Below are 12,529 nucleotides of genomic sequence, written 5' to 3' on the forward strand. Positions count from 1 at the left end.
AATAGGAAATCATTTGGGGGGCAGCGAATGCAGTGAGGGCGGTGGGGGAAGATGTCTACAAAGACGTCTTTATAGATGGTCGTGGTCATTCTGTAGATGTAACATTTATCGTGAAAACAGTAAGGAGGCATGGTCAGGTCCCCTTGGCAATGCTGTCCTGGCTTGCTTAACTGTGTTTGAGGTTTGTTTTTTTCTGTTTTTTGTGGGTTTTTTTGGAAAGCATTTTGGTAGTCTGTATTAAGAGCCTTTAAAATATACATAGAAAAATATGCATACCCTTTGGCTCAATAACATTACCTCTGGGAATAATAATACTTATCACCTACTACATCGTGCTTATTATACCAGATATTTTTGGATACCCCGTGTATATTATTTTTTTTAAATTTTTATCACAATTTGGTGAGGTATCACACATTGGTCCCATTTCATAAAGAAACTGATGTTTTAAAGAGTGAGGCAGGCTTAGGATTGAATTCACACACTGTCACTAATTCGCTGTTTTCCTGAGACAAAGTTACTTAACCTCTCTGAAGCTGTTTCCCGAGGAAGTATTACTAAAAAAAAAAAAAAAATAATGCAAACCAGCATTAAATGCAAGCTGGTCTTTTTTGGATTACCCACTCATTCAGATTATCTCTGCCAGAGCTGACCTCCATTTTCTTGAACATTTAAGATGAAATAATAGAGCCAGAATTGGGTGGCGTGGAGTGCTGTGGACAGTGGCCTCGTTTTGGGGGACTGTTGTGAGAGTTGCTTGCTCCTGCAACTTTCCTCATGTGTACCCATGTGACTCTCATCCTCTGCCTCCTTTATTTGTATCTTGTCCCCTTGCAAAATTATAAATTCATTGAGGAAAGGGATAGTCTTAAATATATCTTTGTATCTCTCACCCCATCTTCCTGGTTCAGTGCTTTTCTTGTACCCACGGAGAGTCCAGAGGTTAGTTTTTTTAGAAGCAGTTAGAATATCACGATCCCAGGGAAAACAGGGGCTCTGAGAGTGAAGAGGCTTGGTGGCCTACAGGGGGTGGGGGTGGGGGGGCAGGGCACAGAGAACCATAGATATTTCAGGTTGGAGACCTGGAAAGGAAGGTTTGGGATTGAGGGGATCTGGGAGAATGTATTTAACAGGAAACACGAAAAACATTCTCATGAATGTTGAGTCGAGAGAGTCATCTTAGTCGGGGTTCCCCCAGAAGCAGATCCTGAGAGGGGGATCCATGTGCAAGCAGATGGAATTAAGGCAGTGCTCCTGGGAGAGTGCGGCAAAGGGGCGGGAAGCAGGGCAAGCTGGGGGAAGGGGTCAAGGGCAGTGTCAGGTGGAGCTCCAGCCTCAGCCTGGTCCCACAAAAGTGACCTCAGCTGAAAATCGCAGCTCAGAGTTTGTCCCCGCTGGGCTTTCACGCTTCTGCCCCAGCCTGTCATTGCTTACCCGCTGTTTTGGGGTGACCGGGGAGCCCAGGCGCTTTCAGTTCTGTGTGGACAAAGCTGCAGCAGCCTGAGGACCAGCCTTCTAAGCGATACAGGCACAGGGAGTTAGAAGCAAAGGCATGCAGATGCTGGGGGCGAGGGGAGGGGCGCACAGATATCCCAGAGGATGTGCGTGGGGCATCAGGAGTGTCACCCCGATCACTTCTGCCTTAACTTTGTCCAGCTGTGCATGCTGATGTCCACCTCTAAAACCCATTTTGCAGCTTCCTTGTCTGCAAAGTGGGGGATGGCGTTACTTTGCTGCCTCATATCACAGAAGGATAGCCAAAACAAAATAAAAATGAGATAGGGTCCCTGGTATAATGTTGACACCAGTAAGCCTTTATACAAAGCCGGGTGTCATTACTGTGTCTTTCTCTTCCACGCCCAGAGGATCATTAGCTCTTGGTCCTCACCGGGCACTTGTCTTGCCAGCATCAACCCTGACAGCCTTTGAAAAGAGCTTGTTCGTGTTGGGGAGAAAGCAGGCACTTTTTTAATGTTGTTAAATTTTGCAGCAGTTTCTTTAATATATATGAGCCGCCTTGAACGACATCTAATTAACCACCAGATACCACGCTGTGGCCGTGTTTGGCTTTGATGTGCTCATCAGCATCAGCAAGGAAATACTGGAAAGCTAATCATAATAGGACTTAGCTCTTATAAAATGCCTTTTATCTTCCAAGTGGTTTACAACCACTAATTATTAGAGGAATTGGGGTGAACAGCAACCATCTCACAGAGACCTCAAACCATTATCAGGACATTTAATGTGTCTTATAATAGAGCTAGAGAAGTGTGAAGGGGGATGTTTAATAATAGTTGTCCGGACCTGGAAGAGTTATTTTATGAAGATAGGAGACAGCTGTTCCCTGTCTCCCTTGAGGCGAGAACAGGGAAATTGGACCTAATTTGAGGGAAGAGGAGGCAGGATATAGCGGTTGCATAAGCGACAACAGGCTGCAGAGTATAAGATGGTCCTCCCAAAGGCATTTCTTTCGTACCCCTGCCCCTTTATTCGGGCCGATGAGGCACCTGGCCTTCCAGGTGGCCTTGGGTGGGTGACATTATACCACGAAGTCCCATCCAGCTGTGGCAGTCAGTGGTAGATTTACGGGCTTCTTGATCATATCTCCTCATGTAGCATTTTTTTTTTTTTTTTGCTTATTAGTTCTGTTAGAATTTTATCTGGAGTAGAGCAAGCCCACTTGAATTCCATAATAAGACTAATAACCAGGGGCACCCAGCTGGCTCAGTCAGAAGAGCACGGGGCTCTTGATCTCTGCGCGTGTGTGCGTGTGCGCGTGTGGGTGCCAGTGTGTGCGCGTGTCTGCGTGTGTTTGCGTGTGCGCGCGTGTGTCAGTGTGCGTGCGCTTGTGTGGGCGTGTGCCTGTGTGTGCGCGTGTGCCCATGTGTTCAAGCCCCCTGTTGTGTGTAGAGATTACTTAAAAATAAAATCTTAAAAAAGAAAGAATAGTAAGCATAGCTAACATTTTATGGATGAGAAAGCAGGGCACAGAGAGCTTAAGAAACCTGTCTGTGGCCATACAGCTCGTACTGTGGGCAGCCTGGCCGTGGAGTCTGTGGTCTTATCCACCACAGCAAGAGGCCTGTTGGAGAAGGGGTGGGATTGGTCCAAAGGCCCCCTGCACTGTGTGTCCAAGAAGTAGGTAACAATCACATACAGCACAGGGAAAGTCTCCTTTCCAGACTGGTCTGGTTCCTGTGCTGAAGACTTTAGTCTTGAGCAGTAGGGTGGTGAAAGGGGTTCTGCAAAGCAGCATCTTTGTTCCTCACCAAAAGGAGCCATATACCTGCCTCACTGTCCTGGTCCCACCAGAGGGTTTGCCTAGAGCTGTGCAGAGGAGGGGAGGGGTACGTTCATGAATAACGAGCAGACCACCTATGAAACCGTGAGGTTTGGTCACAGCACATTTTCCCCAAGTACAAAGATTCAGTTGAGGGGGTGCCTGGGTGGCTCTGGGGTTAAGCATCTGCCTACAGTTCAGGTCATGTCCCAGGGTCCTGGGATCAAGCCTGGCATCGGGCTCCCTGCTCAGCGGGAAGCCTGCTTCTCCCTCTGCCTGCCACTCCTCCTGCTTGTGCTTTCTCTCTCTCTCTCACTCTCTTTCTCGCAAATAAATAAAATCTAAAAAAAAAAAAGATGCATTTGAAATGGACCGTGCAACCTAAGTCTCCAGCAAGGGGTAGATGGGGGGCGCATAGCCTAAGGAGGCATCAGCTACCATCGCCTCTGCAGACAGTCCTGGGGATGTAGAGATCAGGGCAGAAACATTAGCCTCACAATTTCTTCTCAGTGAGGGCTGACTGCTGGTAGCTTGAAATAGGCCATGATGGGAACCCTGACACTCTAGAAACAGGCAGATGCCAATAAATCAGGGCTTTTCCCCTCCTCACCCTGGAGAACTAGTTGCCAAATATGGAGGTGTCTTTTTTTTAACACCATTTCTGATATGAACGTGTGTCCCATGACTCAGTTCAGCTCCGACACTAGCTCCCCAGAGTTAGCGCTGACCCACAGCTGAAGGCTCCTTCCCACAAGACGGCCCCCCTCAGATGCTGGTCTCAAGTCCCAGGCTGTCACCAGTCTGTCTGACTGACCAGCCAGGTATTCCCCTTCTCACAGTCAGTGGTGCACTAGAACGACTCATAGAACTCAGGAAAGTGCTTCACTTATGTGTACTGGTTTATTATAAAGGATGCAGCTCAGGAACAGCCAAATGGAAGAGATGAGAAGGGCAAGGGGAGGTGTGTGTGTGTGTATGACGCTTCCATGCCCTCTCACCTACTCCCTGTGTTCACCAACCCGGAACCTCCTGAGCCCCGTCGGTTAAGGCTTTTGATGGCACTTTCCTTTCCTTGGCATGACTGATTCAGTCATTGGCCACTGTGATTGAACTCAAGCATCAGCCCCTCTGTCCTTCCTGAAGGTCAACCGTCTCATCTCCTGGTTGTTTGCTCTGGCACCCAACCCCCATGCTGAAGCTATCTAGAAGCCCATCAAGAGTCAGTGCTTCCCCATAAACTCAGGTGTGATCAGAAGGGGCTCATGATGAATAGCAAATGGCACTCATTTCACTCAAGAAATTTCAGGACCTCTGTGCCAGGAAACAGGGGCAAAGACCAAGTATATAGTTATATAGTTTTCATTATACCACAAATATTTACCATTCTCAGCTCTTACTGTCGATGGTCAGGTAAGAAGCCAACACACATTTATTCGGCACATAGCATGTGCAAAGTACCAGACTGGGAAATGGTGGGACATTTGTTTATTTGAGTGTTCAAGTATCAATTTCACACTCACTAAGATTTATGGAGTTAGAGCTTTTGCCTTCGTGGAAGAAGTAAGCCCTATCATGTACACTTGAACCAGACCAAGCAGTATGTTCTAATGCTGAAAGCATGAAAGAGTCAGTAAGTATTCAAAGGGACAGTGGCCCACGCAGTCCAGACTGGGCGGCCAGTAAGACTTCTCAGGGCAGGTGGACTTAGACCCGCACCCTGACTACATACCCCACACTGAGAATCCACGCAGACCTACACAGACTGTTTTTATAGGATGGAGAAGGATCTGAAAATCTTGCCTTTGCTCAGTCCAAGGAAACACCTCCCATCTGAGGCCTCGAATTCTCCTTAACTTGCTCCGGCCCAGGAGGCTCACTGTGGACCGTTCCCTCATGAGCATTTCACAACCATTCCTATGGAAGTTGCGTTTGCAAGCTTTGCTCAGCACCCCTCTTGCGCCCTCTGCAGTTTGAGGGGACCCGCCTACCCCCGCCTCCTTTTGACACTGCCTGCTCAGAGTGAATGGCTGAGACTCCGGGTGTATGGAGAACGCCTCCACTGAAAGCCAGGATAATTAAAGAGATTCCAACAGATCCCGAAGATGCCTTTTGTGCTTTCGATTTCCCAACTGCCTGCTGCAGGAGAGATTCAGGGGGGGGATCAGGGTGATTTCGGGGCTGCTTTCAAGTGTGCAGTGGGCGTGGGGTGTGGGGGGCATACCAGCTGCTCTCCATCTCCACCGAGCCCCGAGTAAGGGGGAAATTACCTCAGAAGCTCTAGGAGGGATTTAGGTTTGATCTATGACCTTTCTGACTGCAGCAGTTACTAAGCTGCTAGAATGGCTTCGGAAATCTGGGAAATGTTCCTGGAAATGTTTGAGGGCTGGATAATTTCCATCCGTGTATAAAGGCTTTCATGGAACCACTCTGGATGGAGAAGAGTGGTCCACAAGTTCAGATAGAGACAGGCAGATAAAACATGATGTCACTCTTCCGCTTGTGATGGCGATGGCCTTTTCCCTTTCCCTTTGGAATATACCCCACCAGTTTCTCTTGTATGGCCGTACTGTCCGTTGGTCTAAAAGATGTTTGAGGCAGAAAGCTGGGTGCAGCCCTGAGCCCAGAGCAACCCTGGGCTTCACCCAAGTGTGAAACAGCCGGGCCAGTCACACGGCTGCCAATTTATTTTTGAAACAAAAGCAGAAGCCCTTCTGTTGTTTCGTCTTCTGTTTCCCTCGGAAAATCCACAGATGCTGGGCAAAGATCACAGGCCACGCCAGGGGAGAAGGCGTAAGAGAAAGGGGGCTGAATGAATGGTCTGCCCTGCCCCTTATTTGCAGAGTTCACTGAGTTCCTTACAGTAAGGGACTGAGGATTTTCACAGGGAAATTACTTAATTTTCTGCCATTTTCTGCTTGCCAGAGTTGAATTTAGAAGGAAGAATCAGGCGGGGTTAGATTTGCAAGTCGGGGGATATGAGAAGGTACAGGCCTGGCCCGATTATCTGTCTTTTTAAATAGATCTATTCAGCTATTGACGTACAATAAACTGCACGTATTTAAAGTGTACAATTTGAGGGGCACCTGTCTGACTCTTGGTTTCGGCCCAGGTCATGATTTCAGGGTTGTGGGATTGAGCCTCACGTCAGCTCTAAGTTGGGCTCTACGTCCCAGCTTGGGATTCTCTCTTTCTCCCCCTCTGCCCCACCCTGCTCACGTGCCCACTCTCAAAAAAAAATAAAAAGGTATATGATTTGATAAGTTCTGATATATATATTTGTATGTACATACATATGTATGTATGGATATATGTGTGTCTATGCATATCTATCTCCATGACGTGATCACACTGAAGACATGGACGTATCCACACCCCCAAAAACTCTCCTCTTGCCCATTTGTAATCTCTCCTTCTTACCCTTTTTCACCCTCCCTTATCTTTTTTCTGTCACTATATATTTGTCTTCATTTTTACAATTTTATATAAATGGAATCAAATACTACGTACTCTTCCTGTATGGCTTTTTTTGCTCACATGATTATTTTCAAGATTTATCCATTTTGTTGCTTGGCTCAATAGTTTATTCGTTTTAATGCAGAGTAGCGTTCCATTGCGTGTGTATGTGACAGTCTGCTCCCCCATTCACCTGTTGATGAATATTTGTGTTGTTTTTGGCTACTACAAATAAAGCTTCTGTGAACGTTCATGTATAGGTCTTTGTGTGGACGGAATGCTTTTGTTCTCTTGGGTAAATATTTAGGAGTGGAATGGCACGGTAGAAGTCTGACTTTTTAAAGAAACCTCCAGATGTTTTCCAAAGGGACTGTACCTGACCTAAGGAATCTTTGTCTAAGCCGAGGCCACAAGGACATTCTCTACTTGTAGTTTTAAATTTTTAGACATTACATTTAGGTCTATGATCCATTTTGAGCCAACTTTTGTATGCGGTATAAGGTATGCATTGACATTCTTTTTTTGCAAATGGTTATCCAATTATTCCAGTCCCATTTGCTGAAAAGATTTTCCTTTCTCCGCTGCACTGCCTTTGCATTCTTGTAAAAAATCAGTTATATATATAGGTCTATTTCTGGATGCTCCATTCTCTATTTTGTTCCATTTATCTTTTTTTTTTTTTGATCTTCGTGCCAATACCATAGTCAGTGCCTTTATTACTATAGATTTATAATAAGTTTTGAAATCAGATAGTGTTAGTTTTCCAATGTTGTTCTTCTTTTTTCAAAATTGTTTTGGCTATTCTAGGTCCTTTGCATTTCAATATGAATTTTAGATTGGCTTGTCAATTTCTACAAAAAAGCCTGCTGGGATTTTGATTGCGATTGAGATGAATCTAGAGACAAATTTAGGGAGAAATGACATCCTAATAGTACTGAGTCTTCCAAACCATGAACGTGAATATCTACCCATGTTTTGGTCTTCTTTAATTTAATTCTCTCATCCATATTTTGAAGCTTTCTGTATACAGGTATTACACATTTTTGTCAGTTATATTCCTAAGTATTTCATATTTTTGATGCTATTGTAAGTGGTATTTTTATTTCAATTTTAAGTTTTTGTTGCTCCCGTACAGAAAACACAATTGATTTTTGTAGAGAAATCTAATTCTTAACCTTGTCAAATTCACTTATCAGTTCTAGTAGCTTTTTTTGAATTTCACCAGAATTTCTATGTAGACAATCATATCACCCGGGAATAAAGATGATTTTACTTTTTCCATGTCTAATCTGAACGTTTTTTATTTCTTTTCTTGCCTCAATGAACTGGCTAAATCTCCAACGCAATGTGAGATAGAAGTGCTAAGAGTAGACATTCTTGTCTTTTTCTTGATCATAGGAGGAAAACATCTGGCATTAAGTATAATTAAGTATAATATCAGCTGTCGGTTTTTTGTAGATGCACTTTTTCAGGTTGGGCAGACTCCTTCCTATTACTGGTTTTCTGAGAGTTCTCATCAGGAGTAGATGTAGGGTTTTGTCAAATGCTTTTTCTGCATCTACTGAGATGATCGTAAGGTTTATCTCTTTTAATTTGTTAATATGGTGAATTACATTGTTGATTTTCAAATGTTAAACCATTTTCACATTCCTGGGATAGAACTCCACTTGGTCAGGATGTATTTATTCTTTTTATATATGGTGTTGGATTCAATCTGTTAAAATTTCCTAAAGAATTTTTGCATCTATGTTCATGAGCGATATAAATTTCTTTTCTTATAATGTCTTTGTCCAGTTTTGGTAGCAGGTAATCCTGACCTCATAGAATATATTAGGAAGTATTTCATATTCTTCTGTTTTCTGGAGAGTTTGCATAGAACTGGTGTTAGTTTTTCTTTAAAAATTTGTAGTGTTCATCCATACAGCCGTCTGGGCCTTGAGTTTTCTTGTAGGAAGGGTTGTCACTGTCAGTTCAATTTCTTTAGTTGTGTTACCCACTTTACCTATTTCTTCTTGAGTGAGCTTTGATATTTAGTGATCTTCAAGGAATTTGTCCATCTCATCTAAATTGTCAAATTTATTGCCATAAAATTGTTCATAACAGTCTCTTAGCCTTTCATTGTCTATAGAATTTGTAATGTGTCACCTCTCAAATTTCTGATATTACGATTTGTGTCTTCCCCCTTACTGATCTTCTTTAAAAACAAGCTTTTATTTTTGTTAATTTTCTCTATTGTTATTCTGTTTTCTATTTCATTGATTTCTGCTCAGACTCTTAGCATTTTTTTCTCCTTACTTTGGGTATAATTTGTTCTTCTCTTTCTAGTTTCTTAAGGTAGAAGCTGAGGTCATTGATTTGAGACCTTTCTTCTCTTCTAATATGTGTGTCTAGATAATCTTTTTTCCCTGAGTACTATGTTAGCAATATCTCACCAAATTTGATATATTGTGCTTTTATTTTCACTTGGTTCAAAATACTTTTTCATTTCCCTTTCTGATTCTTCTTTGAGCCATGAGTTATTTAGAAATATGTTATGTAGTTTTCACATATTTGGGGATATTCCAGAGGTCTTTCTGTTATTGGTTCTAATGTAATTCCCCGTGGTTAAAGAACATACTTTGTATGACTTGCATCCTTTAAAATTTATTGAAACTTGTTTTGTGGACCAGAATATGGACAGTCTTGGTAAATATTCCATGTGCACTTGAAAAAAAAGTGTATTTAGCTTTTGTTGGGTAGAGTATTCTACAAATGTCAATTAGGTCAAGATGGTTGATGGCGTTGTTTACTTCTATATCTTTGCTGATTTCAGTCTACTTGTTTTATTAATTATTTATAGAGGGATATTGAAATCTTTGAATGTGACTGTGGATTTGTCTATTTCTTCTTGCAGTTCTATCAGTTTTTGCTTCATACATTTTAAAGCCCTGTTATTAGGTGCATAAATATTTAGGATTATTATTATCTTATTGATGAATTGATTTCTTTATCATTATGAATTACTTTCTTTATTCTTATTAATATTCTTTGTTCTAGAATAGACTCTGCCTGATATTAATATGCAGCTTTCTCTTGGCTAGTATTAACGTGATATATATTTTTCCAGCCTTTTAAAAAATTTTTTTATTGTTATGTTAATCACCGTACATTACATCATTAGTTTTTGATGTAGTGTTCCATGATTCATTGTTTGTGCATAACACCCAGTGCTCCACGCAGAACGTGCCCTCTTTAATACCCATCACCAGGCTAACCCACCCCCCCACCCCCCTCCCCTCTAGAACCCTCAGTTTGTTTTTCAGAGTCCATCGTCTCTCATGGTTCGTCTCCCCCTCCGATTTCCCCCCCTTCATTCTTCCCCTCCTGCTATCTTCTTCTTCTTCTTTTTTTTTCTTAACATATATTGCATTATTTGTTTCAGAGGTACAGATCTGTGATTCAACAGTCTTCCACAATTCACAGCGCTCACCATAGCACATACCCTCCCCAATGTCTATCACCCAGCCACCCCATCCCTCCCACCCCCCACCACTCAGCAACACTCAGTTTGTTTCCTGAGATTAAGAATTCCTCATTATCAGTGAGGTCATATGATACATGTCTTTCTCTGGTTGACTTGTTTCACTCAGCATAACACCCTCCAGTTCCATCCACGTCGTTGCAAATGGCAAGATCTCATTCCTTTGGATGGCTGCATAATATTCCATTGTGTATATATACCACATCTTCTTTATCCATTCATCTGTCGATGGACGTCTTCAGCCTTTTGTTTTTAACCTATTTGTGTCATAATGTTTGTAGGCAGCATATAGTTGGGTTTCCTCAACTTGGAGAGTCTGCCAGGCTCTGCCTGGATTTCCCCTTCCTGTTTCATGGCCGAAAAACTCTCTACGCAATAATAGGGCTCCTTTTGTTTGTTTCCCATCTGTCACAAACAGGCTTTGGGATAGAGTGAGGTGAGTAAGGTCCCTGGGGTACAAAATTTAAGAAGGTAATCACTGTCCGATGCACAGTTTTCAGAATGGGTTTCTCTTTAAATATATACTTTAGGTGTCTCACCCTTAAGAAGAAACTTTCAGAGTTGTGCAAGTACAGGGCTAGTACCTGAGAGTAAATGCCTCCTTTAATTTTCCTCTTTAGGAGCCTCATTCAGCTCACCCTAGTCTTGACCCTGCTGAAGGATCACTGTCCTTCATTGCCTGATGTCCAGTGTCTTAGAAAGCTTTTTTTTTTTAAATATATTTTGTTTAGATTTTTTATTATTTCAGTTGGAAAAGTAAATTCAGTCTCTGTTACTCCATCTTTTCTGGAAATGGAAGTCTGAACTTATTCTTTATGAGATAAAAATCCCACGTCTAGAGCTATCTGATTGAAATACAAATGTTTTTAGGCCTCCCTGCAAAGAATTCAGCCGAAAATTGGTCTTCTTTTATTCAACAGACGATCAATGAGCCCCAGTTATATACATATTCTGGGCTAGGAACTGGGGGTAACATCAAATAAGACATGGTGCCTATCTAGTAGCTGCTCATAGCTGGCTGCTTTAGAACTATTACATGGGCTGTCTCGTGCCATGCATCACCTATGACATGGGTCCGGGAAAGCAGAGAGCCAGAGAAAGTCAGACCTAGAACTGAGAAATCATCTCTACTAATTGCCAGGCCCAGAATGGCTCAGGGGCTTACTTAAGCTCACATAAGTAGTCAGTAGTAGTTGATTGCTATGTAGTCTATTTTGAGGGATATGGAGGTCAGACCTAACCCAAAATACCCTCCTTTACTGCCAGTTACTGTGACTGAAATCCCACGATTTGAGGCTCATTCATTAACAGTGGGGATCATGTCTTATTCATGTTTGCATTTTTCGGTGTTAGCTCAGAACCTGCTACAGGGTAATCAATAGATGAGAATGAATGAATGAATGATAAATGTTAAAATGACGAATATGTCTCTGGAAGGTGACTTGGGTTATTATCTGTTGGTGATAAGTAGACCATTAAGAGCAAGCCCACAGCTGGGACCCATGATCGGAAGGCAATGTGGTAGAGTACATAAGGTCTCTAACTATACTAGACCTTGATCCAAGTTGCTTAACATTTCCCAAACTCAGTTTCCTCATCTGTATGATGGGAATCCTAATCACACTTGCCTAACAGGGGGATATCAGGTTCTATTAGGATGAAGTATATTAGGGGACTGGCAAGAGAAAACCCTCAAAGAATGACAGGTGTTATTAGTCCAGTCGTCTGGGAACAGCAGGTGGGAATGGGGTAGGGGCTACTGGATAGCAGAGACCTTGAGACAGTCCTGGCTAGGTAGCAGGAAGACACAGACTATTAGGCTCACGCTGTGCATTTACAGAAGCTCAGATGTTACCACTGTTATTATCCCAAAGCCCTTCCTAAGCTCAGAGTTGCACATAGATATTCTGGGCAATGCACATAAGCTGCGCAGAAACAGCCCTACTCTCTTGGGACTTATAACTAAGGTAGTTAGTTCCCCCTGGGGAAGAGAGAATAGAAATGTTAAATCTGTCTATGATTAGGTGATGGCCAGTTCACATTGTGTAGGGATGAAGAGAAACACTCAATTCCTGAGGGAGGGGCTGGTCAGAGGAGTCAGATGGGAGCCCATAGTCCTGCCCAAGTGGAGCAAGAAGGTGAAGTCTGCTGGACCTTATCTGGGCTCTGTTACACAGAGTGCATTCCTGAGGCCAGGGGTAGTCTTCTGGTTCTGGGCCCACAGCTCTTGACACATCTGGCAGGTGGAAAATGTTGAGAAATTATAGATTACTCTG

General features: G+C 42.9%; 1 protein-coding gene across 7 annotated transcripts in view; it reads left to right on the forward strand.

Moving 5' to 3' along the window:
* CRACR2A (calcium release activated channel regulator 2A) overlaps nucleotides 1-12,529 on the forward strand; it is a 125,917-nt gene that overhangs the window by 37,833 nt on the left and 75,555 nt on the right. The gene's annotated exons all lie outside the window — the stretch shown is intronic.

Source organism: Zalophus californianus, chromosome 9, assembly GCF_009762305.2.
Source record: "Zalophus californianus isolate mZalCal1 chromosome 9, mZalCal1.pri.v2, whole genome shotgun sequence".
Classification (NCBI taxonomy): domain Eukaryota; kingdom Metazoa; phylum Chordata; class Mammalia; order Carnivora; family Otariidae; genus Zalophus; species Zalophus californianus.